Consider the following 6,000-nt stretch of genomic DNA (forward strand, 5'->3'; position numbering starts at 1 on the left):
AGTGCAGACAGAGTATATTTTGCGGAGAGGGCAAGCAATGAAATTGCTAAAGGAATCCCTGCAGCTTTCCCTGAGCACACGTCTGTCCCCCAGCATTATCCTCAGCACCATCTACTGCCCAACTGTCCGCACAGCAGCCCTGGCTCTTCAGGGCCCCCAAGAATTAACGCCAAGCCTCGGCTTAGCTAAATTAACTGTTTAGGAATGAAAAAGATGTCACTTCAAAGTTAAAAGCGGGGGCGACCTCAGAATGAAGGTAAACGCCTGACAATCTTTTCAAATACCTAGACAACAAACATAATCTTTTGGTTACTAACATACAACAATCAAGTAGTTTTAATTTTTCTTGGCTAGTTACGCTATAAACTCTGCTCTGCAGATTTTAAAGCATGGGTAAGATTTATATGCGCTGGTTGATGCGTGTGTATACAGTACATATATTTATCTTTTATTACCTTTTGACATGGTAGGAGTTACCTAACGGCTGTTGCTAGCAGCAACGCGGAATGGAAAGTATGATTTTCAACCTATAGAACGAGGGGATTCGGGGAGGGGTTCAGAGCCCAGGTTTCTCCTAATGTCTAGGCTTTTCCTTAGACAGGTAGGCCCTTCAGGATAATGAAGTCTCGCGAAACGTACCGGCATACGACCTGATGCAGGACTGTGTTCTCGTCCTCACAAACCTGCTATACTTCATACATAAGGATACACAGAACAGCTCGTCCGTCATAAGCAAAACAACAGCCCAACCTCAATTCTGATCTAAAATTAAACTGCAGACTTAAAATAGACCGTGATTTAAAAGATCTGGGACTTAAAAAACCAAAACAACCATTTTCCAAAGAGAAAAAACACATGACCCGGTGATACAAATGAAAACTAAAACCAGCTGGCACCTAGCACCGTGTTCCGGAGGGAGGGCACTGTTCTAAGCTCTTTACAGATTATCAGGCTGTCAAAATACCATCTACAGTAATACCATAAATTAAGTACCATAGGGTAAGGCAATGGAATGTTAACCCAAGGAAGAAGTCTGGCTTACCATTAACTCACCCTTATGTTAAAAAAAAAACTATGCTTAATAAATAGCTCATTGGAAAGACCAGGGGTGGTGATGTCACAAAACAAGTACAAGTTAATATAGGTATTTTCCATGGAATGACTCTAAGTTTAAATCGGGGGGAAAAGGCTAAATAAATATCTTCACGGCCAACAGGGGAAATGAAGAAAATGGAAGTCATTTACAGTCATTTACTATTTATGCTGCAAAAATGCTTAGTCTACTATCATATTCCCCTTCTCAGAATCACACCCCTGTGCAGTCCTCACCACGCCAGCCATGCAGTTGTTGTCACAGATGTGAGCCAGATTTTGCACAGGACGTGGCCGGGAGGAAAAGTGCAAAGTTAGCTTGCATCTCCTGCGGGAAATAAAGCCTGCTTATTTTTGTGGCTAAGTACATCTGAATACCAACTCGAAAGGGTTAAAAAGCCGGGCACCTGGTGTTTGCTTTCCGCTCTCCAGAGTGATTTAAGCTTACAGCGAAGTTCTCTCCGCTTCCCTGCCCGGCCTGCACCCTGCACGGAGGGAGAGCTGTCACCACCGTCTACACCCTGCCGCACGGGTTCTCACCACCAGCGGGGCCCCCCGGGCTGGGCAGCGGGCTCCGCGGCTTCCCCCAACCTGCAAGCGCTGGGCGGCCGAGTTCCGAGCTCCGCGGCGTGACGGGGCACGAGTGCGCCAGGGGTCACTTAATTCCATTTCAAATCTGTACGCTTTCAAATAAAGTCGACACAACGGAGACCACGGATGGAGCTGGAGGGGGCCACCAAAAACAAACTTTCGTTGCCTCCGAATCTGCATTTCTTGCAGGAATTCCCAGCCCGCGACGGGGAGAGCCCGATGCTCCCAAAGCACCCAGCCCCCAAGACGAGAGGCCCTGCGAGGAGCCCTGGCCGAGGGGGTCCACTCGCCGCCCCCCGCCCCGCGCACCCCGCCCCCGCCCCGGCCTCCGCCCGGTCTCCCGCCGACCCTGGGCGCGCGGCGAGCTCGCGGCCCGGAACGCCGGCCGGCGTCGGTCCGGGCCATGCGGCCCCCAGGCCCGGCTGGACCGAGCCCCAGGCAGGGCCGGAGCGGCAGAGACGGACCCGGCGGCTCCGCGGCCGCGCGCGGCTTCCGCATTGTCCGCGATCGGGGCGCGGCGCGGTCCCCCGACCCGGCCCCCGGCCCAGCCTTACCTCGGCCGCGCTCCCCGGCCGCGAGCGGTGCGGCCCGAGCCGGGCTCCGGGCTCCGGGGGCTGCGGGGACAAGGAGTCGGGGCCCGCGAGGGACGGGGGCCGGTCCGCCGGGCCCGCGGGAGGGCGGAGCGTGGACGGGGCCGACCGAGGGGCCCTGGGGCGCGGGGCGGCTGAGGGCCCGGCTGGCGGCGGCGGCCGCGGCGGCTCGGTCTGCGCCGAGTGGGAGGGCTCGGGCAGCCTTCGCCAGGGCGCGAGGGAGGGAACTTGGAGCGAGTCGCCGCGGCCCCGAGCGCGTGGCTCCGCCGAGTGTGCACGCCCCCGAGCGCCCCGCCCCGGCCCCACCCCCTCCCCTCACTCCCGCCCCTAAACCCCCGCCCCGCCACCAAACCCCCCGCGCTCGACCCCCGCTCCCTCCCCGGTGGAGAACCGCCCGACCTCCACCGCCAGGAAACCCCAGACCCGGAGCCTGTTCTGTGAGCGTGATAACCCGCCAGTCAGCCCGTCCAGATCCCGGTGCCTGACAACATTCTCTGTTGACTAACTTTCATACATAAGACGGACCGCCTTAGTATTTGTAGACTAAACTTCTGAAGGCACTTTTAAGACTCCAAAAAAGATTTGAAGAACACAGTAGAGAATATAGAAAAAAAAATCTCTGAGCACAAGGTACTGGCCCTAGAGAATGGGCCAGCTGATGTTTCAAAATCAAGTAAGCGTTTTGGGGTGCATCCTTATTCATCTCATATTGCATGGTTTGGTAATGCTTTTTCTTTAGATTTGCTTAATAACTTGATTGGGGTTTTGAGGGTTTTACTGTTTTAGGAAGATTAAACCCATTCCGGTTGAGTGTTTGCTACTCGGAATTCTAAAAGGCAAAAATCTATATTTATCAAAATGGTTGATTTTGAATGCGACACGAATTCACAACATGATTACGTCTCTAAAATATGTAGCAAATATGTATTTTGTATTTTTAGTACATTTGAAATACAGTTGCATTCATCCCATTTTCTCAGAAAGATCATCTATATTTGAATTGTATGACTCTTATTTCACTCTAGTTCAGAAATTATCAAATAAATAAAACTCAGGCTCCCATAATAAATTTTTGGTCATTTACAAGAGAACCATTTTAAGGAAGTGACATGATACTGGGTTTTCAATGGAACTTTCCTTTGGCATACTAATGCATTCCATGTGATCACAGATTATGTTGTGGTCTCCATTAACTCCAAAAGTCCTGTAACAGTAGAATGAAGTTATTTTTCATCATTCCCATAGCAAATGAACCAACTTCTCTCACTCCAAAGTAGTCTATTAAAAAAAAATAATAATAACTTCTTTGCCCCAACAAGTTCCTTCTGGGAATTGCTCCGTGCTGTTGTGTGTGACACCTTCCCCCCTGCCATTTCAGGGGCTCAAGAACCAGGTCTGGCCACCAGAGTGCATCTCATAGCCCCCATCCAAGGGGAGAGGGCTGGCACATGTTCAAAGGCGGGAGGGTCCTTTTTCTGAACTGATATGGCAGCTTCAGAGACCATGCCATGAAAGCCTACAGCAGCTGGAGGTAGCCTATTAGAGAAGAAAGCCAAACCAGAAGAAAGCCACCTGCGCCACGGAAACAGGCAGAGTCCTGATGACATTAACAAGCCCCTCCAGGCGGCCATCTCTGAAACCGGTCAAGACTCCTGGACATCTGAGGAAATGCACCAATAAATTGTCTTTTTAGCTTATTCTATTTTGAGCTAGGTTGCTTTTCAAAATACTCATATAAAAAGCCGTGGAAGTTCCTAGATGACCCATGCTCTGAAAATCAGGAAGGTAACCAATGAGTTGTAGCTTCCTTGTCACTAAAATTGCATCTTCATAATAAAGTAGATACCAAGAAGTCCACTTACCAGGAAGACCTACCTTGTGGCAGGACTAAGGGTCTCATTTAGAGAATTACTGTTGCCCAGGGTAGATTTCATATTTTCACATTGTCCTTCCCCAAACCAAAAATTAATAAAAATGTGGTTAGAAAATGAGAGAGAAGAGAAAAACGCATCGAAACTAGAATATCCCAGTAAATGTTTTTGTCTTATCAATTATTCCAATAAAAGTTGCTTTCATAATCCCGAATATGTGCTGATATGAGACCTTTCTTCTTTTCTGGACTCACAATTGTAGGGTCAGCTTCAGACTTTTGGGGACTGGTGAGATTGGTTTGTTGTGCTGGAAGTTTACTGTTGAGGAGAAGTAGGCCATTGGCTTATGCCTGGAATTCTTTGTCTCACAGAGACTTTTGTCTCTAAAAGTATGTAAAAATATTTGACTAGTACCCTAACGAGCACTCACACACTAATCAGTGTGTTGCTTAACCATGACTCACAGGTCACCGTGAACAGTAGGAGTGCTGAGGGCAAGGGAGTGGGCTGGATGCACCCAAAGGCATTGCTTTGAGCCTTTGATTCCGAGAGTTTTTTCTTATGGGAACTCTGATCTCAGTTCACATGGATATGTACCCAGTTGTGTGGACAACTAGTGAAATTTCATGTATAAAAGCCCACGAGCCAAATAATAATATATCATAAACCGATCTGAGTCCCAGAAAAGAACAGTACACGGAGGTGAACCATCTCCAGCAACATGACAGGGCAACCTAGGAGGAAAAGTAAAGAAAAAGTAGTTCTGGAATCCTAGCCCGGCTCTGAATGACACCTCCAAATTGACTGGCTATGACTCTCCAGGGAAAATGTCTATCAAATATGCAGAGTCTGCCCCCATCCCTGTACCGGATCCAAGTAATGTCTGTGCCATTTCCTTACCCAAGAGTGAAAAGAGCAATCTTCCAGTTCACCTGGGCTCCGACAGCCTCATCTGTCTGTGTAGAACCCACCCCGGGGCATACACCACTGGATTTCAAACCCTGAAACAGAATCACCTGAGTACTCTTGAATTCCAGGTCTCCAGGTTGTGAGGAGGAGGGACAGACGTGTATTTTTAAAAGAAATTCCCCTAAGAGATTGTGATGATCAGCCAGGGTGAAAGTAAATAAGGTCTGTGAATACCTGCTCTTAATTCCACAGGAAGAGACTTGAGAAACCCTCTGATCAGACTCCACTGATTTAAGATTGTATGTAAAATTAAAGTTGTTGATTGAACAAGCTCAATTTATCTTTTCCTCTGAACAGCCTTTAGTTCCTCCAAGGTTATAGAAAAAACAGAGAGGAATGCTCCTTAGGAGGAGGAGGGTTTGCTAGAAGCAATCACGCTGAAAAAGGACAACTCACAGCAAGGCGGAGATAAGAGACTCTCTAAGTAGAAAAGCATGGCCAGTTGCTTCGGGAAGAGGTGACTCCTCCAGGGACAGTCGCCCGGGGGATCTCTTATTGCATATTTCACTGTTTATTACGTGTTCATGCTAATGACCAGAGGAGTCAAAGCAGTTGAGTTATGTTCATGAATACAGACTCACATCATTTAATACCAGTAATAGCTCTCATTTATTGACTATTTGGTCTGTGCTAGGCTGTATACCTGCCTAATCTTCAGCCATCACAATGGCCCTAAACATAAATATTTTGACCCCATTTTATAAAGAAGAAATTCAGGCCCAGGGAAGGTGAGTGACACATCCAAGGTCATAGAGTTAGTAATTAGGGGATTTAAAGGCTGGTCCACGTGGTGTCAAAGCCTGTGTGTCTTTTACTCTAAACCAAACTTGTCTATGACTCATCTACCCAATAAGACAGTCCCTGACCATGTGAGCTATTTAAATTTA

The 6,000-nt window shown here is 48.3% G+C and overlaps 1 protein-coding gene across 12 annotated transcripts in view; it reads right to left on the reverse strand.

Annotated features, from left to right (window-relative positions):
* FAM110B (family with sequence similarity 110 member B) overlaps positions 1-2,524 on the reverse strand; it is a 220,630-nt gene extending 218,106 nt beyond the window's left edge. For 5 of the 12 annotated variants that reach the window (XM_067712289.1, XM_067712279.1, XM_067712282.1 and 2 more), the window contains exon 1: positions 2,238-2,510. The gene's annotated coding sequence lies outside the window, so the exon portion shown is untranslated. Of the gene's footprint in view, positions 1-1,499; positions 1,653-1,683; positions 1,816-2,237 lie in introns of those variants that run through there. The other 7 variants (XR_010936515.1, XR_010936514.1, XR_010936513.1 and 4 more) reach the window with 5 other exon arrangements.
* Positions 2,525-6,000: the final 3,476 nt, after the last annotated feature.

Source organism: Pseudorca crassidens, chromosome 17, assembly GCF_039906515.1.
Source record: "Pseudorca crassidens isolate mPseCra1 chromosome 17, mPseCra1.hap1, whole genome shotgun sequence".
Taxonomy (NCBI): Eukaryota; Metazoa; Chordata; class Mammalia; order Artiodactyla; family Delphinidae; genus Pseudorca; species Pseudorca crassidens.